This window comes from Oryctolagus cuniculus, chromosome 5 (assembly GCF_964237555.1).
Source record: "Oryctolagus cuniculus chromosome 5, mOryCun1.1, whole genome shotgun sequence".
NCBI lineage: Eukaryota > Metazoa > Chordata > Mammalia > Lagomorpha > Leporidae > Oryctolagus > Oryctolagus cuniculus.
In genome coordinates, this window is record NC_091436.1 from 158,719,250 (window position 1) to 158,742,869 (window position 23,620).

The following is a 23,620-nucleotide window of genomic DNA, read 5'->3' on the forward strand; positions in this document are numbered from 1 at the left end:
TCCATTCTTTTAGTTTTACTTCCTTGAAATAATGAAATAAAAGAAGCTTGGCTCTCCAACATGAAGAATTAATCATTTTGGGAAGGAGAAATGTAACTCTTCTACTACCCTCCCTTCCCCCTCATCCTAATTATTAACTTGCAATGTTCTTGCTAGATGTAATTTGATATTGGTTCAATGATATGAAAATACCAGTGAATGGTGGAAGCCAGAGTCCTCATATCATATTCCTATTCTGTTGGGAGCCCATGCCTTACCAAAAGTTCTTTGACAAGGACAGCCACATGTGGTGGAATGAGAAGGTGAGAAGGTCATGCCAAGATGGCTGCTGACAACAGAAACTGCCTGGCAACAGGTCGTGATCGGATGGCTTCAGAAACCACATGACAACAGAGCCTGACTGACAACAGGCTGTGGTTGGATGGTTTCAGAAACTGCCTGGCAACAGAGCCTGGCTGGCAACAGGCTGTAATTGGATGGCTTTGGAAACTGCCTGGCTACAGGCTGTGATTGGTTAGGGCATAGACCGCCCCTTGACTGGATTGGCTGCCTTGGCTATATAAGCAGCTGTAGCAACTGAAATAAACAAGTCTGTGGACTGCTCGCCTCTGGCCTGCTTTCACCCGATTCCCAGGGTCTGTGTGGTGACTCCGCGCCTCTTGCCCCCACCACGCTCCTCCTCTCAGAATGAATCCTCTCAGAAGAAATCAACTTCAACAGCCACAGAGCTGGCGACAGATGTCAGAAGCTGCTGGACCCGTTGATCTAGGTTGTGATGCAACACAATTTCTTTTTTTTTTTTTTTTTTTTTTTTGACAGGCAGAGTGGACAGTGAGAGAAAGGTCTTCCTTTTCCATTGGTTCACCCCTCAATGGCCACTGCTGCCGGCGCACCGCACTGATCCGAAACCAGGACCCAGGTGCCTCTCCTGGTCTCCCATGCGGGTGCAGGGCCCCAGGACTTGGGCCATCCTCCACTGCCTTCCCGGGCCACAGCAGAGAGCTGAACAGGAAGAGGAGCAACTGGGACAGAATCCGGCGCCCCGACCGGGACTAGAACCCGATGTGCCGGTGCCACAGGCGGAGGATTAGCCTATTGAGCTAATCAGCGCCGGCCAATGCAACACAATTTCTTCTCAGACTGAGTATGTAAGATTTTTGTTGTTGAAGATGAGAGACAAATGCTTGCATGATTAGCCCTGCTGCCTCATAATATCATTGTATTTCTTTCAAAAGATGTAAAATGACAAACACCATCCAACTGGCCACTTATGTCCTCCAGCTAGCTTTAATGCTGAAGAACTATGCACTGCCCCAGGTCAGTGCTCGAGGACTGCAGGCCGTGGTGCTTTCTCTGCTGAGTGGGTCCTGACAGTCAGGTTCTCTGGGGCTCTGAGGACCATGCACCCATAGATCACACAACTGTAAAACGAGAACTGATTTTATGGAACCACAGGAATGGGATGTAGAAGGATACGTTTCCAACTCGTTGTTGACTTGGGTTTTAGAACTTCCAGTCCTGGGGTCTGTGGCATGGTTTAGATTCTATCAAAAACATCTCAGTCCCTCAAGAAATGACTCTAAGCTCAAGTGCCTAGGTCTTCTTTTGTTCGCTTAGCACTTTAAACTTTCCAAAAGAAAGAGTTGGATTAAATTATCTCAGGGTCAGATACTTGTCCTCGCTAGTTGAATGTCAACCACCTGCCTAAGACCTAGAAGATCTCTCAAGCCTAGGACACCAGTCAGGACACCAGTGGCCAGGACACCAGCCATCATCCAGCTTTGATCAGTTATGGCCTGCGTAGGCCTGGTGGCTGATTTTACCTCCTAACGTAGGTAGCCAGCGTAAGTCAGCGCTGTGGAGGCAGGCAAGAGACTTGGGGCCATTATTTTCTAGAAGCAGATTGGGCCACTGCGGGCACATACAACATCGTAAAGTCTTCCACATGTGCTGCCACTGCCCCTGTAAGCCCCATGAACAAACACCTCGGCCTAGATTCCAGAGGGGATTTTTCTGTTCGTGCACATTCTGAAAAGAAGGCTCTGGAAGGCTGTACGTGTTGGAGCCCCTCTCTGAAATTCATCAGGGAAGGTCCCAGAGGACCCTGTGATTCCTCAGATGAACAAGATGACAGAAGTGCAAATTATTGGCATTAAATAGGCAAGAAGAACGTTGGCAACTCGGTACTGTTTGGGGCAGGGGGAGGGGTATTAAAACAAAGAACAAAGGGAAGGAAATTAAATTCAGGGCTGTTCCATAAAAGGTCGGGCAGTGATTTTGATCCTGTAAGAAATCTTCAAGGAAAGACTGTTTCTAACTTTGTCCATCTTCAAGCCTTTTATGATGTCTTTCATCTATTGCATGATTTGGGAGGAAGGGGGGAGTCACCGGTGATAAAGTCATCATCGGACATAATGTTTAAGAATAACAGCTTGTTTATATAAAATGATGGCAGTTGTATGCATCTGTCAAAAATATCTAGGTCAGTGCAAACAAAGAATAAAAAAAGTGTAACTTGTAAAAGCATCACAAGACAGCAGCCTCGAACTAAATGTCCTTATTCTTCTATCAGCTTCTCGGCATTTATCTCTATGGTAAAGAAACCTGTTTCATCTCAGGTAGAAAATATAAACTGTGTGGGCACTGGGAAGGGCAATATTGTCATCATGGGATTCTGTTAAGAATTAAAGAGTGGCCTCCTGTCTTTTGTCTTACTTTCTGCCTCCCTGGGGAATTCAAGGAGGGACACTGATGGTCAGATTGACAGTTAGATATCATGCAATGACAATATAGTTTGCAAGATGGGTTTGCAGTATTGTTAGAGCTTACACCACCATTAATAAAAATTAGGACCATGACCCCAAAAATATTTTCCTAAAATAAAGAAAATATTTTGAGGCCGGTGCTGTGGTGCAGCGGGTTAAAGCCCTGGCCTGAAGCACCGGCACCCCATATGGGCGCCAGTTTGAGACCCAGCTGCTCCTCTTCCGAACCAGCTCTCTGCTATGGCCTGGGAAAGCAGCAGAAGATGGCCCAAGTCCTTGGGCCCCTGCAGCCACATGGGAGACCTCGAAGAAGCTCCTGGCTCCTGGCTTCAGATCAGCACAGCTCCGGCTGTTGTGGCCATCTGGGGAGTGAACTAGCCAATGGAAGACCTCTCTCTCTGTCTCTACCTCTTTCTATAACTCTGTCTTTCTAATAAATAAAATAAATCTTAAAAAAAGAAAATATTTTAAAAACCTTTGAATTAGTGATTTTGATTAATTAAAAATTTATTAATATAAACAGAACAGATTTCGTGTATTTCACAGATATAATTCTGAGAAGATAACCATACTTCTCTCCATCCCTCAACACTCCCCATTCCTTTCTTTCCCTTTTTCCCTTTAATTTTTATAATAACATACTTTTTTTTTTTTGACAGGCAGAGTGGACAGTGAGAGAGAGAGAGAGAGAAAGGTCTTCCTTTGCCGTTGGTTCACCCTCCAATGGCCACCGAGGCCGGTGCGCTGCGGCCGGCGCACTGTGCTGATCCGATGGCAGGAGCCAGGTGCTTTTCCTGGTCTCCCATGGGGTGCAGGGCCCAAGCACTTGGGCCATCCTCCACTGCCTTCCCTGGCCACAGCAGAGCGCTGGCCTGGAAGAGGGGCAACCAGGACAGAATCCGGCACCCCGACCGGGACTAGAACCTGGTGTGCCAGCGCCGCAAGGCGGAGGATTAGCCTAGTGGGCCGCGGCGCCGGCCTATAATAACATACTTTCAATTTGCTTATGATCACAGGATTAACGGACCACTAAGCATAATGTTCAGCAAATAAAATGTAGAAAGACCGCTGTTCCATAGGAATATAGACAAGGGTTATTAACAGCAATCAAATCACAATATGTCAGTTTCACTCTTTGTATTCTACATTAACCACCACATATCAGAGAAAACATCTGATATTTGTCTTTTGAGGAATGGCTTAATTCACTAAGCATAATTGTTTCTAATTTCATTCATTTTGTTGCAAAAGACCAGATTTTATTTTTTTATAGCCATAAAAAGTAGTATTCCATCATGTATATGTTCCACATTTTCTTTACCAAGGCATCAGTTGATGGACATCTGGGTTTATTCCATATCTTAGCTTTTGTGAATTGAGTGGCTATAAAGGTCGGGGTATAAATAACTCTTTCATATGCTGATTTCACTTCCCGTGGGTAAATTCCTGGGAGTAGGTCATGTGGTAGATCTATTTGCAGATTTCTGAAGAATTCCCATACTGTTTTCCATAATGGTTGTACTAGTTTACTTTCCCACCAACAGTGTGTTAGGGTACCTTTCACCCCACATCCTCACCAGCATTAATCATGTTTTGATTTTTTAATGTGGAAGAAAAATCACAGTTTGCCTTAGTGGTCACAGCCCAGAGCTGTGCTGAAGACAGCTCTCTGTTTGGTTTTCCCAACAGTAATGGAGGTTCATTCCCCATTCTGACTCCCCCTTCCTCGTCTCCTTTTAAAACTTTCTTGTTGTGTGACTCCACAGAGCCATATGAGAAACCCGGATAATGGTTTCATTTGTCGTTCTCTCCCAGGTCTTCTTGCATTTTCACATTGATCAGTGTCTCACTCACAGGAGCGACTTTCATGGCAGTCTCCACCTTCATTCATTACTGTGTTTTTCAATCTTTCGATGGTTGAGTCAACACTTATTGAGCCTAGACTCTGGCAGGCAATGTGCCCAAACTAGAAATGCAACTGACAACCAGAGGAATGCCGTCTTGGCCCATGTGAAACTGAGTAGGAAGTAGACAAAGAAATTGGCAAGGACGATCCATGTAACAAGGACTTTATGGGGCAGCTGGGATGCTGGGGGAAGCTTCCAAAGAGGCAGAAGGTCTTGGGACAGATCAGCTTGGGAGACACAGGGGAAGCCCACCACATAGAAGTATGATGTCTTCATCTACAAGCCTAAGTCCTGTTTAGATGAAAATTGAGTAGGAAAAAGCATTGGTTGGGAGTCACCTACCCTAGACAGAGCCTCCATTAACTCTCTGGAGAGTTCGCTCAGGTTTTCTGAGCCTTCAGTTTCCTCCTCTTAGGAAAAAAAAAAAAAGATAGAAAAAAAAAAAAATGAGGGCAGAACCAATGATCTTTGTAGTCTTATTTGATTTTAATCTTTTAGATAAAAGTATTTTTCTGATGCTTAAATTAACCCTTTCAAGATGAGGAATATCAATCCAAGTCTAAGTTCCAAAATACAGTTCTCCTTGAGTATTTTCAAAGGACAAATTTTATTGCCTACCTATTTTTTCTTGAAACTATTTCATTGCCACTGATCATGACTGCACCTATAAATTTCTTGGAGCTCTGTGCAAGGTTAGATGAACGATAAACACGTGCTCTTGTTGAAATCCCACAGGCAATGAAGAATGGGCTGATAACTGGCCTCAACAAAGTCCAGCTGTCCCCACTGGGCTTCTTATCATATCTGGATCAGAATCCTTAGGCCCATTGCACATGGCAAGTTTAATGAACCTAGCCATGGGGAGTGATGTGAAAACATTAGAGGAAATTATTCTAAATTGGTTAAGCACACTTTGTATTGCAAACTTTCCTTGTTGTCAAGCTTTAAAAAAAAAATAGGGACCTAATAGAACCAAATCAAAAGGACAACATCTTTCAGGTCTATAATGATTAAAAAAAATGAAAGGCACTTTAGAAATCATCTGATCCAAACTCTACCCTTTAGAAATGAGGACAATGAGGCTCAGACAGGATGAAGTATTTGGACAACAACCCACAGCTGGGGGGAAGCCGGCCAAGACCAGAATGATTTCCTGGTTCCCCAGGCCTGAGGTTCTCTCTCCCTCACCTTACTATCTGTCCCAGACTTTAGCGCGGTTAAGTTGCACCTATTCCAGGGATTCCTGTCCCCTCAGAGTCTGTTGGAGCTCCTCACCTCTGAAGAGGAGGGAGGGATGCCTGGGTATTCATCCTTCAATTTATCACGACTTCAGATCACTCGGCACACACTTTGTGCCCTGCCCCCTTTGCTGGGAGACCTCTGCTCCCAACCTCTGGGAATCTCACTTCCTTCGCTGTCTCTTTTCTCCACAGCCAAATGTTGTCCTCGCTTTCAGCCACATGAACCCGGACTTGACTAATGCAGGATTGCTGAAGAACCAGTTAGGGGACTTATTTCCTCACCACGCATTATTTTTATGTTTTCTTGCATTTCTTGAGACTTGAATGTCATTGCTGTGGAACAAATACCAGAGCCATCAAGGCCAGAGACAGGCCTCTGTGCCAAGTTTGTAATGCCTTTAGTGGAAATGGGGTCTGAGCCAAATCCTTTTAATGTGTCCCTGCTCTTAAGAGGGCATGCTGAGAGACGGGAGTACAAGGTGGCCTGCCCAGCGGCCCTCAGCTCCCGTACCAGCCTCTGCCTCTTTCCTGTGAATCATCCAACCACAAGAAGGGTAAATTAATGCTGCTCCACCCCCTTTTATTTAGTAAAATGGACATAGATTTTAATTAAATGATGTGGGGGAAATAAATCCTCATTTTTCCCTGAGAAAGAGAGGCAACGTGGCCACGTTTTGCTTTCTCTAAAGAGGATGAGGCAGTCAATACTTGTACCTTTAGTATAGACACTAAGGAAAAAAGTCAACAGACAAGAACAAGAATAAGATAAATGGTGATTATATTGATCTAAATAGAACAGATGTTTTAAAACCTGTGTTCTCCAAAAATCACCACACACACACACACACACACACACACACACCTGCCCTTACTTTCAGGCGTTTTTAACCAATCAATGTGCACTCATTAAATACCTATGTGAAAGGCCTTGTGCTAATAGTCTTTTTTTTCCAGATAATATGAATTTCAAACCCAAGTGGCCTTACAAGTAGTGAAATGTGGGACTTTGTAAGCAAGAAGGGAAAGAAAGCAGTGATGCAGCCTATACGTGCTGTGACATAATGTTTTCCAAGGCCAGGTCCCCCACCTGTTGGTTATTTTAAGAAAGGGAATGCTGGCAGCAGCTGGGACTCTGCTGTAAATAACTTCCTTCCAGTGATCTAACCCTGAGCCCATCTCATCACATAGTTCTAAGTGAACTTGATTTTGGAGAGGTCTCAGGTAGTCATCCTGTCGAGAGCCATAGAAAATGGCAAACACAAGCATGTCTTTAAGACTGTGTTGTCTTGTCATTGGCTCTCTCCACTGGCAAGCTGGCTCCTGGTGTCAAAAGACTCTCCGTGGTTGGAAGGGCTAACTAAACTAACAGCACAAAATGACCACTGCTGCCAACTCTGGCCTTTTATGTGGACCCAATTAAAGATTATGCCCGCCCACATTTCAAAAATATTCCAATAGCTCCCATGATGCTTTGTGTTAGCTTCAAACTCCCTTCCCTGGAACTGGAAACTCTACCAAAGCTCCCAGACTCCCCTGATAATTCTCCTTACCCATTGGCTCCTTCCTAACTATAGTTGAATTTTTTTTTTTAATTTTATTTGACAGATAGACAGTGAGAGAGACAGGTCTTCCTTCCATTGGTTCACCCCCACAAATGGCCGCTGCAGCCGGAGCTATACCGCCGAAGCCAGGAGCCAGGTGCTTCCTCCTGGTCTCCCACGCGGGTGCAGGGCCCAAGCACTTGGACCACCCTCCACTGCCTTCCCGAGCCACAGCAGAGAGCTGGCCTGGAAGAGGAGCAGCTGGGAATAAAATCCGGCAGACTATATGGGTGCTAGCGCCGAAGGTGGAGGATTAGCCAAGTAGCCATGGCGCCAGCCCCCTATAGGTGACTTTTTAAAGACCTGATTTACTAGGTCCTATCCCAGACCAATAGTTTTCTTGTTGCCAAGAATAGCTTAGCACTTGCTTCAACACCCTCCAAAATGTCCACCTTCCAGACAAACTGCAAGAAACTGTGTCTACAAAGAGCATTCTATATTGTACACCAGGTGGTACATGTGTATACGTATGCATGTGTTTTCTATGTCAGGGCCATTTGTAGATACTTACCTGCCCAGAGTCAAAGCAACTTCAAATCATTCAAAACCATGACATAATTCATCTTTACGACTGGCATTACACACAGTGACAGACACTTATGTCCAAGCGAGAGCTTGAACTGTGACTTAATGAGTTTCTCAAAAGTCAGCAAAATCAGTTTTTCAAAAATTGACTCTAATATCTTTTGTTTAGCACTTGATTGGAATTTGAAAATATTTGTTACTGGAGCTATTTTCCACAAAGTGTGTGCCAATGTACAACAATTCTGCTGGCTTTGACTGGCAGGTTTTCCCAATACAGACATCTGCAGATAAGGGGTCCAACCACTGACAGAAATACCTTTCCATATAAGTCCAAGCATTGTACGTAGGCTGAGCTTCCCTTATCTGAAATACTTAAGACCAGAAGTGTTTCAGAGTTTGGAACATTTACATATACAAATGGGATATCTTGGGGATAGGACACAAGTCTAACCAAGAAAATTCACTATGTTTCATGTATACCTTGTACACACAGCCTGAAGCTGATTTATGCAATATTTTGGTGTGTCTGGGTTTGGACTATGACCTGTCACATTAGGTTGGGTATGGAATCTTCCACTTGTTGTGTCATATCCGTACTCAAAAAGTTTCTGATTTGGGGACATTTCAGATTTCAGATTTTTGGATTAGGCGTGCTGATTTACATCTTACTTTCACGAATAAGATTTAATCCACATATATCAAATCTTAAATAAAAATGTTATCATCTTTCAAACATCCTAGTACAGGGTCTTGTTCTTAGAAGTTACTCAGTAAATGTTTGTTTAAGCAATCCCTGAAGATTCCGCTCCCAAGAAATCTGATAATCAACACAACAACACAGAGAACTCTCGTTCTCTGATTTTCCAGTGGGAAGGACAAGTTCATCTTCACTTTGAATTTCTTCCATGGATTTCAGGAAGGTCTTAAGGGCTTTGGAGTTTCAAGGTCAGCCTTTTTCTTTTATGCTATGTACCTATAGCTTTACAAGATACTAAGTGTATTCAAATAATTATCCTACTTAATAAGAAGAGAGTCACGTTTATGGAAGTGATTTTGGGACTAACAGGGGAAAATGGAAGTTTTTCCAATAGCTGTCTGGTTCCTTAAGGCCAGTGAAACGGATCTAGTGTGCCGTTGACTTCCCACATCTCAGGAACAGGACTGCTTCTGAACTGCATTTTGTATTCTCTCTTTCTAGGAGCTAACCACTCATCTTCAAAGCTGGTTTGAGGTATTTAACAACCACAGTCATTGTCTCAAGGCAGAAGTTTTGATACTGTTTTACTTTCAGTTAGTTTAAGTGGGTGTAGTCTTTGAGTGGAAGATGAAAATCTTGAGTCAGTGAGAGTAATTACTGTCAGTTTAGTTTAAGTATTTATGAGGTAACCAGCTAAGAATCGCACAAAAATGTACATCATTGAACCATGAGCGCTGTGTCCCCTTGTCTTGTTCCAAGTGTCTCTTCCAGACACAGGCACACGTGTCACTGGGTTTCTGCACTAGCAACTTGCAGAAGGGGAGAGCCCAGGAAGGGTTTGCTTGAGAAATCAGAGGAGGTAGAAAGCAAATACCTTTGCCAACTTGATGGCACTCAGTTGTGGCTACTCTGAGTAGCTGCTATGAGAGTATTGCAGACCCTCCAAGTTCAAAGGCTTAGGCTTTTGGGACTCTGCACACATCCCTCTGTGACATTCTGCCACGTTCAGGCTGCTGGGTAGGCAGGGACCTCTGTGATACTTTACTCTTCGTGTCAGTCACAAAGGATCTGTTCTTGACCTTGTGTCTTCCAGGATAGCAGAGTGCTCCAGTAGGACCATGGAAAGTCACTCAACTCCATGCAACTAAAAAAAATTCTTTTTCCAACAAGATCATCAACTCACCGTCCTGCAACCCAAATTCTATGGATCTACAGCAGGACAGTGTCTTTCTCTTCCAGGACTGTATTCTTGGCACCAAGCACAATGCCTGCTGCAGAAGAGGCATTCAGTAAACAGGCTGTAACTGGATGAATCGTGTGAGCTATCGGGGTTGGGGTAAGGGAGCATCCGCATCTTGTTTCCACAACGGCTGAGGTGTGTTCACAGCCGTCAAGCCCTTAACCTCCAAGGTCAGCCCTGGACGGGCAGCTGGGGAAGGCTGCAGTGTTCACTCCGGCTGCTCAACCTTCACCATTCCCTCTAAGCTCACTGCTGAATGGGGCTCCCTGGAGGTCTGCGGTTTGAGGAACCCAGCGCTTCCTGCTAGGACCGGAGTTCTTTGGCATACGCTGGAGTGGATCTTGGCTTGGATGAATGGTCCGTGCCTAAGGTGATAATGTGGTCACCCCACGCTTCACGTTCCTTCCTCGGGACCTTCCTGCAGGTTTGCTGCTCTGTGACTTCTCTGATTTTCCTCTGATTTTCCACTCCGTCCTCTACCCCAGCAGTGGTGAATGTGGCTCACTCACATGACTCTTGCCAGACCAACTGCTCCCTTTCGAGTGTATGTGTCAAGTTCTGCTATCAGTAAAAATCATGAAAAATGAAAACCAAAAAGGAAAAACATGGCTTCAATAGTACACAAAAGTATATGGGAGGAATTGCTATGAGAAATACTTGGGAGTATCTGTGTAGTAGTTAAACCAGAGAAGAGAAATCAGAGAGTTATTCCCTATGTCTGTACATATGAAAACAGCTGGGCAGACGAGTTATCCTTTCTGTAGCTTGGTGTTGCCAAGGTGACTAACGCTCCTTCTGCTGGCTAGCAGACAGCACCCTCTGTCCACCTGAAAGCGTGGCTCTGAAGAGATGCCCTTGTTCCAGCCCCATCTTTTGGGCTCTGTGAAGACAAGGACCCTCCATCCCATTGACTAGTAGGAACGCAAAGCCTTGGTCAATGCCTGACCCATGACCAATGTTCAAGAAGCTTTTATTAAATCTACTAAAGAATGGTTCAGGTGCTCCATAGGCCTGATCACATCTTTCTTGATTCTAGAAAAAACTGTGTAGTTCATTCTAGTCAAATGAACAAGATCACGTTGGATCTCGTGGGGTAAAAAATCAGCCCAACAGTTTTTCTCCCCTGTGAAGGAGAGAACAAAACCCAACCAAACATTCAAAGTAATGTAAACAGGCCAACATAGACAGCAAACACTATGAAACACAATTCAATTATTTTAATTGAGTTTAATCAAATGGTTTCTCACTTTGGAAATCGGAGAATGCTTCCCACTTGCATGGCGGTCTTCAGGAGAAATTACTGGATTGACAAAAATCTTAGAGAAATGCCTATGGAAATAAATAATCGAGCACCTTCATATCAAATTGATCTCAAAAGGCTAAGTGCCTATTCTATCCCCTGCTGGGCTAATTTGCTATTCTAATGGACCATCATGTAGCATTCAGCAAATATCAAATAGTATCACAGTCTCCATTTTCCCCCACCATGACCTTGGATTAACCCTTCCCCTTTCACTCTGTAGCTAATTAAATCCAGCGAGAGTTTGGTGAGACATTCTTCACTGAAATATTTAGTGAGGGTCTTAAATTCCTTCATAGTTGTCCCAACCACCATGCCTACCTCCCCACAGTACATCAGCCTCAGTGTCACAATATTTTGTCAAAAAACGGCAGTACTGCCATGGTAACATCATAAACCCGTCCCGCGCTCAACCCTTGGAGAAGTTTATAAAAATCCAGCTGTAAAAGTTGGCCACGGGCTGTATGAGCTGCTTGTTTTATGTGTGGCAGTTAACCTTTCTTCCCTTTCTTTCTTCACCACTCCCACTCCAAAACCACTCATTTAAAAATATTTACAAAGTAATTTCACATTTATTTAGCCATCAAAGGGGAACTGGAGTTGAGCTCAAGTTGACTTTTCTTACTTCTGTATTGCTTTCTAATGTCAAAACTGCATTTTTCTTCTTTTCTTGCCACATGGATGAGTTCAGCTGAAATCAGGAGTTCATTCTTCATTCCCCTGCTATTTCTGCTGCTTGGAAGTTTTCACCTTCCCAAGTGTTTTTTGAATTCAGTGGGAGCCTTGTATACAGGAAAAGTACACAGGCATTCATGGGAAAGGGGGCAGAGGTGGGAGGGACGAATCATTCCAGCACAGGTTGCATCCCTTTCTCTGGAACCTACTGAGCTCCAGTTGAAATGTGGTGAAGTTGTTCCTTCCATATTTTCTTCAAAGAGTAGTTACATAAAATATCTGTAGTTCATTATCCCTAGTGGCTACAGGTTTTCTTTTCTTCCTTTTAAAAAGTTACTTATTTATTTGAAAGGCAGAGTTAGAGAGAGAGAGAGAGAGAGAGAGAGAGAGAGAGAGAGAGAGAGACTGATCTTCCATCCACAGGTTTACTCCCCAGATGGCTGCAATGGCTAGCATTGGGCCAGGCTGAAGCCAGGAGCCAGGAGCTTCATCCACATCTCCCACATAAGTGCAGGGACCCAAGCACTTGAGCTATCTTTTGCTGTCCTCCTGGTGCATTAGCAGGGAGCTGGATTGGAAGTGGAGCAGCCAGGACTTGAACCAGCACCATATGGGATGCCAGCATTGCAGGTGGCAGCTTCACCCATTGTACCACAATGCTGGCCCCATTACAGTTTTTCTCTTTGCAATGATTTGGGCATCCAAGAGATCTTCAAAAAGTTCGTGGAAATAGAAACTGTGCAGGATTTCCAAATGTTTTGCACGAAAATAAATTCAGCTGTAATTCAATTTTTCTACAAATTTCTTTTTAAATGCCTTCGTCTGTGCTAAAACCCTGTTTATGCTAATTCTTTAGACACAGTTGGGTGAGGGAATATCAGGTAGAGTTGATGGAGCTGATGCAAGAGAACTCTGCATCATGTAAGGAAAGGGGGAATTTTTAATTTTGAGAGTTTTTTGAAAAAGAAAATTAAACTTCTTAGGCATAAAGAAACAAAAAATCCAAAAAATAGTCAACAATTTAGTTAGAATCTTTGAAAGAATATAACTAAAAATGTGCAGATATTTTCATTTATTATGACATTTTATAGGTTAGACACCTTAGGGAAAAACTAAGCTGATAGGTTTTGATACTACTATCCCTTAGGCTAATTTATCTCAGGACAAACATGGGCTGCACATAATTAACTAATTCCTGGGGCAAGGAAGTTGAAAAGGCAGAACTGGGTATTTCAGTAAAAAAAAAAATGGAATTAGGCTGCCTGTGGACAGACATGCGCAGAGTCTGCTCTGAGGCTTGCAAGCGAATGCTTGTGTCCAAGATGCACATGGAGTGATTCTCACTGTAATCAACAAGGCGGGGCTGGGCACGATCATGACCCTGAGAACGAAGTTGCAGAGACAGCCTTTGGGACTTGCCCACCTTCTGTTATTCTTGCCTCTCTCTCTTGCACAACGCTTGATAGTCTTTGATGCTCAACACACATATTCTTTGTGAATGATTGGGTTTTACCACTTCCATTTCTAATTAGTAATGTATTACCTCGGAAAGTGTATAACTACATCTAAAAATCTCGAGACTTGTAATATCATGAAATTGTTCACCGTAACCTAGTTAACGAAACACCTCATTCTGAAGATTCCCCTAGCCCCATTGGCCGTGTGCAGCAATATCATCAGAGTCTGAGGCTGCAATGTAAATGATTATCAGTCAGCTCCTACAAACTATTCTCATGCATTCTGCAGTTTGGAATTCCCCCCTCCCCCTACCACCCTGATGTCAAGAGCAGCCACACATCTGGGTCGGCTCTGTAAAGGGCCACACAAGTTCATTGGAGATTACTCTGGAAACTCCCTTGTATGCGTGTGTTGGTGCAATGCAAGGAGAGGTGATTTTATAGGGCAGATATATTGCAATACCATCACCATTCCTTCGTGTTTTTTTTTTTTTTTTTTTTTTTTTTTTTTTTTTTTTTTTTTTTTTGTCAGTGTCTGTTATTTTCAGAAAGGGCAAATGCTTAGAGAGGTCAGGCCAAGAATTTTGGTCTGCACATAAAACTTTGAGAGTGGACTAAATTTGTGGGGATGGATGAGATCATCTAGAAAGAGGAAGAGATGGGAAGAATCAAGGTCAAAGAATTGAGAAACTCCAATATTTAATTATTAGAGGGTGAAAGATAAGCTTGGAAAAAAGATTCTATGAAGCAGCCAGAGGAATAGAGAACAGACAAGAGTTATGTTGGGGTTGTAGAAACTCAGAAAAGAGTTTTAAAACTAAACTGTGGACAGTATTCTTTTTTTTCCCAATATTTATTTATTTGAGAGGCAGAGTTACAGAGGGAGAGGCAGAGAGAAAGGTCTTCCATCTGCTGGTTCATTCTCCAAATGGGCATAAGAGCCAGAGCTGGGTTGATCCAAAGCCAGGAGCCAGGGGCTTCTTCCAGGTCTCCCATGTGGATGAAGAGGCCCAAAGACTTGGGACATCTTCCACTGCTTTCCCAGGCCATAGCAGGAAGCTGGATCGGAAGTGGAGCAGCTGAAACCAAAAACTGTGCCCATATTGGATGTTGGCATTGCAGGTGGAGGCTTAGCCCACTACACCACAGCACAGGGCTCTTATCAGATGAGATTGTCATGAAAGAGATTTATTGTGGGACATAGCTTTGGAGGCAAGACAGAGAGGGACACAGAGGAGGCTGGGGAGCCTAGAGAAGAAAGGGAAGGAGGGGGTAGTCACTAGTGAGTAGCATCTTACGTGTCTGTGCAGTTGGGCAAAAGAACTGGCAGAGTTCCTGGGGAGTCCATAGGGCGCAGGTGCCCAGCTGTGGGGAGCAACTCGGACTATACTGTTACTGGAATTAAGACTTATTCTATGCATCTGCTCTCCCACAATATGGCGCTGGGAGAGGAGAAAACAGCTTCTACACAGCTGCCTCCAGTTCAGCCAATAAACTGTAGGACTTGCTCCTGATTGGAGGAGAGCAGCGTACTCGGCGTGTGGGTAGCAGAGTTGGGATTGGTGGAAGAGGACTATAAAGGAGGAGAGAGACGGCATGCACCAGGAACATCTAAGGGGAACACCTGTGCAGCCCCCGAGAGAGCCGGCCGGCGGTGTGCCACTCCCCTGCGGAAGTGGGGAAAGTGGCCAGGGGGAACCGCCCTTCCACGGAGGTGGAAGGGACGGCAGCCAACCCGGGAAGAACCGGCAGCAAACCCGGGGAGGGCCGAGCAGACGAAAGAACAGCGCAGGGTCTTGTGTCGTTCCTCCACGAAGAGGGGGAGCGACACCCAGCAAAGGAGATGTTTTCCTCCAGGAAAGGGCCTGCTCTGTATCTCTGCCACACGTGGTCACTGCCTGGGGACAATCCAGGGGAAACGCAGCATTGGGCTTTGGGACTGGAGTCTGGCTTGGCACCAAAGTAGTGGTGTAGTTCAAAAAGCAATAATGGAGCTGTTAGTCAATTATGCCACCTACAGTTAAGATCTGACACACAAGAATACTTCAAAAAGTTCATGGAAGGGGCTGGTGTTGGAGCATAGCGGGTTGAACCTCACCTGCAACTCCAACATCCCATGTGGGTGCTGTTTTGAGTCCTAGCTGCTTCACTTCTGATCCAGCTACCTGCTAATGAGCCCGGAAAACAGTGGAGGATGGCCTAAGTACTTAGGCCCCTGCATCCACATGAGAGACCAAGATGAAGCTCCTGGCTCCTGGCTGTGATCTGGCCCAGCCCTAGCCAGGTGAGTGAATATTTCTCTCTCTCTCTCTCTCTCTCTCTCTCTGTAACTTTGCCTTTCAAATAAACAAAATAAATCTTAAGAAAAAAAGTTCATGGAAAATGGAATTAAAAGTTAAGTTTACTTTGGTGAAAAAAAAATTTGAAATCCCTGCATAGAAGTGTCTTCAAATAGTCCATGGAAAATGCATACTATGAAAAAGCTATGCATGGATTTCTAAATTTTTGAACCAAAATAAACTTAGGTATTAATTCCATGTTCCAAAAACTTTTTGAAGTCCCATCATGTTGTTACAGCCACCTCATATCCCAAACAATATGTTTATTTGTTATTTTTTGAGAAATAATTTATTTAAATTTTTTTTCCAGAGAGAGACAGAGACACAAAGTGAACCAGGAGCCAGATTTCTCACATGAGCGGCAGGGACCCAATTTCTTGAGCCATCAACACCTGCTACCTCCCAGGGTGTGCATCTGCAGGAAGCTGGAATCAGATTTGAACCCAGGCTCTTCAAATACTGAATGAGAGTGTCCCTATCCAGGGTCTTAATTAGGCCAGACACTTGCCCCAATAAAACTGTTCTATATAAATGAGTGAACAGAAATAAAAGTACCAAAGGAAATCTGAAAAACTTGCCTTTTTTAAGTCTAGTCAACTCCCTGATTATCCACAATACTATGCAGTTAAGACAATTGCTAGCACAAAATCATAATTTATAACTTAGAATTAATTGGTGAGGGAGGATTCTTTCATCATAAGTGTTTAAAATAGTACCAGTCTTGGGGCCTGCACTGTGGCACAGTGGGTTAACGCCATGGCCTGAAGTGCTGGCATCCCATATGGACGCCGGTTCTAGTCCCAGCTGCTCGTCTTCCAATCCAGCTCTCTGCTGTGGCTTGGGAAAGCAGTAGAAGATGGCCCAAGTCCCTGGGCCCCTGCACCAGTGTGGGAGACCAGGAAGAAGCTCTTGGCTCCCGGCTCCTGGCTTCAGATCTGCACAGTGGCAGCCATTGAGGCTAACTGGGGAGTGAACCATCAGATGGAAGATCTCTTTCTCTCTCTCTGCCTCTGCCTCTCCTCCCTGTAACTCTGACTTAAAATAAATAAATAAATATTTTGAAAATATTACCAGTCCCTTTTTTAAAAAAGAGCTTTATGTATGTATGTATGTCTGCAACAGCCAGGGATGGACCAATCTTCATCCAGAAATCAGGAACACCATCCTGGTCTCCCACATGGGTGGCAGGGGCCCAAGCATTTGGGCCATCTTCTGCTGCCTTCCTAGGCTCATTAGTAGGAAATTGGATGGGAAGCAGAGCTGTGGGGACTCAAACCAACGCTCCTGTATGGGGTGCCGATGTCCCAAGTGGCTGCTTAACCAGCTACACCACAATATCAGCCCCTTCCGGTCTCTTTAAAAATAATGGCTTCATATCTTTTAATGGACGGGAATAATGAAAAAGGTAAATAATCCTTTCTCTGCCCTGCTTCCCAATGAAGTCATTGGTTACTAGCTGTGAATCAGTCCCCAAGCTTGCCTTCCCTTCTTCCATATTCTGGTCCTCTTCCCACCCACAAGTTCCTGTCAATGTTTTTTCTTGGCTTGATGCTGAGCATTTCAGGCAAACGCACAAAGCCAGTTGCTCTCAATGTATTTTGAAAAGCAACTCTTCCATCCATGAATGCACACTTTATGTTTTTACAAAAATGTGATTCAGCAGTCATGTGCTGACAATGTAATTTTTGCAAGATGGAGATTGGATGACTCAATAGTTCATGGTTTTCTTTTTTTTAACTTTTATTTAGTAAATATAATTTTCCAAAGTACAGTTTATGGATTACAATGGCTTTTTCCCCTCCATAACTTCTCTCCCACCCGCACCCCTCCCATCTCCCGCTCCCTCTCCCATTCCATTCACATCAAGATTCATTTTCAATTATCTTTATATACAGAAGATCGATTTAGTATATATTAAGTAAAGATTTCATCAGTTTGCACCCACACAGAACATAAAGTGTAAAATAAAATACTGTTTCAGTACTAGTTATAGCATTAATTCACATTGGACAACACATTAAGGACAGAGATCCCACATGAGAAGTAAGTACACAGTGACTCCTGTTGTTGACTTAACAATTTGACACTCTTATTTATGGTGTCAGAAATCTCCCTAGGCTCTAGTCATGAGTTTCCAAGGCTATGGAAGCCTCTTGAGTTCACTGACTTCGATCTTATTTAGACAAGGTCATAGTCAAAGTGCAAGTTCTCTCCTCCCTTCAGAGAAAGGTACCTCCTTCTTTGATGGCCGGTTCGTTCTACTGGGATCACACTCTCAGAAACCTTTCATTTAGGTCTTTTTTTTTTTTTTTGGCCAAAGTGTCTGGGCTTTCCATGCCTAAAATACTCTCATGGGCTCTTCAGCTAGATCCGAGTGCCTTAAGGGCTGATTCTGAGGCCAGAGTGCTGTTTAGGGCGTCTGCCATTCTATGAGTCTGCTGTGTATCCCACTTCTCATGTTGGATCATTCTCTCCCTTTTCTATTCTATCAGTTAGTATTTGCAGACACTAGTCTTGTTTGTGTAATCCCTTTGACTCTTAGACCTATCAGTGTGATCAATTGTGAACTGAAATTGATCACTTGGACTAGTGAGATGGCATTGGTACATGCCACCTTGATGGGATTGTATTGGAATTTCCTGGCACATTTCTAACTCCACCATTTGGGGCAAGTCTGATTGAGCATGTCCTAAATTGTACATCTCCTCCTTCTCTTATTAGTTCATGGTTTTCTAATAAAGGAGATAAACAAAGGAGAACAACTGGCCTGCTTTTCTCAAAGCTAAGATGGTGGTGTCATCACGTGTGTATTTTCAGCTGTGGTAAACTGAGTCACAAGAGAACGAATGACTTTATTCTTATACTTCCTTGGGAGCCGATACTGAAATCAGAAATGTCACAAGAGATTGTTCTAGTCCTGCACCAACCTGAACAAGCACCTTGAGACTGCACTACTTCTACAAGCTGAGCACATGGGTATCCGAGCATCACTACTTGCATGTCCACAGGAGGATAAATAGCTGCACATTCATAGTAGAATATTGATTCCTCAGTAGTCTGTTGTTTCAGACACACCGTTTCACTTGAACAAAGCAAGTTTCCTGGGATTGCGGAGGGAAAACTTAACAGCAAGAAGACAGATTTTCCTGCCTCTTATTTTTATTACTTACGCGAGAACTTCTGTTTTAAATTTACAATAACCATGCTCCTCCTGCTTCTGTCATTCTTCCCAGAAATATCTATGTATTTAGGTTTTAAAACAGGGCAGAAAAGTGCATCAAAGGTCAAGGGAAAACTGAGTTGTTTTCTTTTCCGGAACGAAGCCAGGAACTAACAACTATTTGGTGGATTTTGTAATGATTCTTTTCTCTTAAAGATCGAAACCTCAATGGCCCCTTTCTGTGGAGCACTGATCAACGTCTTCTACTGTTTCTGAGACAACAAAATTGCAGAACCTCTTTCACTTCACTTATTCATTTCATGGGAGCTTTCAACATCTCACTTGAAAGAGTTGGGCCCGGCGCCATGGCTCACTTGGCTAATCCTCCACCTGCGGCGCTGGCATCCCATATGGGCTCCAGGTTCTAGTCCTGGCTGCTCCTCTTCCAGTCCAGCTCTCTACTGTGGCCCGGGAGTTCAGTGGAGGATGGCCCAAGTGCTTGGGCCCTACACCCGCATGGGAGACCAGGAGGAAACACCTGGTTCCTGGCTTCAGATTGGTGCAGCGCCGGCCATAGTGACCATTTGTGGGGTGAACCAACGGAAGGAAGACCTTTCTCTCTGTGTCTCTCTCTCTGTCTGTAACTCTACCTGTCAAATAAATAAATAAATAAATCTTAAAAAAAAAAAAAAGAGTTGAACAATTCAGAGGAGTTACACAACTTTCCCAGGCCTCCAAAAAACAAAAACAAAACAAAACAAACCCTACTTTCTATCTTAGAGCCTCATGATCCTAAACTCACAATCCAAAATAGATTCCATGAACTGTCACCTGCTATTTTGTTCTGTGCAGAAATGATCAAAGCACAGCTTGCCAAGAGCGATCGTATCTTCCTGGGCAGCCCTCTAAAAGGAGAAGGAAGTGACGGCTCTAAACCATGGTGACGAATGCAATGCTATGTTCTTTAAAACACCTGGTGTGAAACCACGGCACATGGATAAGTGAATTCCAGAAACATCTGTCAATTTTATTCATATAATAAATTAGTATATTTTCACATGTGGCCTTTGGTTCCTAATTCCAGTTTCCAGCCTTATTTCATTTGGCCATACTCCCTGGAATCCTGCGGCAGAATGAAACCTGGATTTCCTCTGCAGATGAGAATCTATATCATCTTTAACCCAGTTTACAAGGATTTCAGGAAGCAGGATTATGCAAGTTTTGTACCAAAAACTTCTTCCCCTACTTTTTTTCTTTTCATCCATCCTTATAAAAATATACACAATGTACATGATTAAGTAATTTCTCCACCAACTTCCCAGGCTGCAGTAATTATCACTGACTTACACTTTGCTTGAACATCTTCCATCCCAAGGATAAATAACCAGAGAGATTTCTTCTTCCTTCTTTGTCTGTCTTGGACAAGGCCCACACTGGGGACTATGAAGAACGCCTGCAGCTGACAGTTCTAAAGCCTCTAGCTAAGAACAGAAAGAATCATGGGAAGGGCCACCTTTGTCTCTTTTCTTTCTTTGGTCCTTTTTGCTTTGAAGAAGAGGAAGAGAAATTCTTCCTGGAAATTCTCTAGAGCTTTCTCCTATTTTTTTTTTCGCTGTTGGCCAGGATTTTGTACTCAGACCATTGCTAAAACTATCACCAAAAAAAGTTGACATCACAATGTTTGGCTTAGACTAACATCAGTGGAGTAGATGTTGGGAAATCAACCACAATAGCTGCAATGGGCACAGAAACCACGCATAAAGTGCAAGAGAGAAAGGATGAACAACAAAACAACCACTACAAAGTGCTCTGGGTGTCAGACCTGGAGAAATGATTTCCAGTTAATGATTAAGAAGGACCTGACTGCTGAATTAAAGGCTGGGTTTAGGCCTGGGAAGATTAAAAAAGGTCCTTTAATTTGTTAATCAAGGACTGGCAATGAGGCACTAGCAGGCTAAGTAGCAGCTTATGTTGTGGGCATTCCAGATTGCAGTGTCTGAGTCCTGATTGCACTGCTTCCCATCCAGCTTCCTGTTAATGAACTTGGGAAGGTAGTAGAAGATGGCCCAAGTACATGGGCCCCTGCACCCTGTGGGAGACCAGGATGGAGATCCTGGCCCATGGCTTTGGCTCAGTCCTGGCTGTTAGAGCTATTTGGGGAGTGAACCAGTAGATAGGAGACTTTTATCTCTCTCCCTCTCTTTTTCTCTCTGTCTTTCTCCCTCTCTCATTTTGCTCTGCCTTTCAAATAAACAAGAAATACACATCTTAAAAAAATAGATGTTAATGGGGCAGATGTTTGGTGCAGCAGCTTAAACTTTTGCATGGGGCACCCACATTCCATGTTAGAGTACCTGGTTCCAGTACCAGCTACTCCACTTCCTATCTTGCTTCCTGCAAAGACATATCCTGGGAGGCAACAAGTACTTGAGTCCTGGCCACCAAAATGGGAGACTTGGTTGGAGTTTAGGCTCCTGGCTTCAGCCTGGCCCGGACTCACTGTCTCTCTCTCCCCCCTTCCCTCCCTCTTTAAAATAAAAATGAAAGTAAAAAATTTTAATGAAGATATAGTAATGAGACAGAATGGGGCATATATTAGGTTGCCAGTTACATTTGGCTGAGATAAAAGAATACAGTGGTACATCGGTGAGCTTTCTGTGATAACAAATGTCTCCCACAGCTCAGGGGCTTAGAGCCACATACATGTAGATCTTGTTCACAGATCTACCAAAGGTGGTCTCTAGCTCTGGCTGGCCCTGCTCCAAGTGTCTTCTTATTCCTGGAGCTGGACTGAAGGCGCAGCCCTTGATTTCTTCTCTCGTGGCAGAGAGAAGAAATCAAAACGATGGTGCCGCCATCTCTAGAGCCCAGTGGTGTGGGGCATATTGAGCTAGCCCTCTTGGAGGAAGCCAGGTTTGTTCCACAGGGTACCTCCTACCACGAAGAAAGACACTCAACAGCTGGCAGAGTCTTGGAGCTCTGGAGGCAGCAAGGTCAAAGCAGGTGTGCTGTTCTTGTCACTGTGCCAAGCTATCTTTGAATGAAATGGTCTTTTAAGAGGTTAGAGGAAGAGAAGGACCTGCAACAAGCCCAGCCTACTTTGAAGACTTCTATAACTTGGTGCTCTGATCTACCAACGATAGATAAAGTGTCTGAGATACCACATAGTCTCCAAACACCCATATGATTCAAATCCTGGCCCCTTCACTTATGATGCAGCTGCCTGCTAATGCACCTGGGAAAGCAGAGGATGGTCTAAGTCCTTGTGCCCCTGCGCCCATTGTGAGAGACCTGAAGAGTTCCAGGCTCCTGGCTTCGGCCTGGTCCAGCCCTGACTGCTGAGGCCATTAAGAGAGTGAACCAGAAGATGGAAGATCTCTCTCTCTCTCTCTCTCTCTCTCCCCTCCCCCCGTAACTCTGATTTCAAATATAAACAATTTAAAAAATGTGTGTGCATAGTTATGTCCTCTCCTGCCACCAACTAAGCCTTGAGAAACAGCTGCCTGTTTGCTCCTGGTAGAGAGCGATTGTGTGACCGTGGGAACCAGACTACCAGTGGTCAGACCACAGCTGCCTGCACCAGATCCTGGCCTTTCCCCCTCTCTTACAAACTCTGCAATGACTCCCATTGGCCAACTCCAGCCTGGGGCAATGGGGAGAAATGTGGTGGCAAGCATGTTTGCACAGGGGAGGAGGCTCTGGGGTACTGCCAATGTCAAGTTGTCAGTGGCAATCACACAGAAAAGGGAAGAGGAATGGAGTTGGAAAGACAGAAGGACTCCGTCACAGAGTGCCTTTAGTGTCATACTAAGGAAAAAAGCAGTAGGGAGACATTTAACATTTCATGTAGAAAAGTGTTGTCATCAAAATTTATTTTGAAGCATTTTTCATGTTCTCTGCAGGCTGGGAGGTGACAGGTGGGCCAAACAAGCGACAGCACTTACCCTTAACTATGTTCCTTGCTGCCTGGCATAAGAATCTATCATTTTATTTAATCCTTACACTTAAATCCTTGAAAGTTTATCTTTGTAAGACAGATTTTATCATCTTTATTTTTGAGATAAGGAAGCAGACCGCAGAGAGGTTAACAAACTGGCTCAACTTCCCCCAGCTAACAAGGTATAGTTGCCAACATCTCAGTAGATTTTACTAATCGAAAACTCCAGAGTCTTCCCACAACGTTAGTTTGTGTGTCTCCCTGTGAGCTAAGACACAGAGATGGAACCCTGCTGCTCGAGGAGCCCCAACAGGCCCGAACTCGGAGGGGCTGGACTCTCCTCTTTCATTCATTCCAATATGCATTTCCCCATTCAACAACTTATTTAATACCAAAAAAAATGTTCTAATCCCTGGAAGGTATGGTACTATGATGGTAAAAACAGGCAAGGGACTAGAAATTACACAACTTAAAAGAGATTTGGAGAGTATTAACATGTCTTAATGTAGATTTGTAGATACTATATTTAACTTGGGTGCAGGGAAATTAAACTCAGCTATGATTACTAATTTAATTGTCATCTACCCCCCTAGAGTTTAATCTTCAAGGGAGTAGAACTATTTTGAAAATGTTTACTTTTTTCATCTACTTAAAAAGCAGAGCAAGAGTGAGAGTAAGATTGGGGGAAGAGAGGGATAGAGAAAAAAAGGAAGGAAGAATAAAGAGAGAGATATCTTTCTCTACACTGGTTAGCTCCTTGTATGTCTGCCAACAAC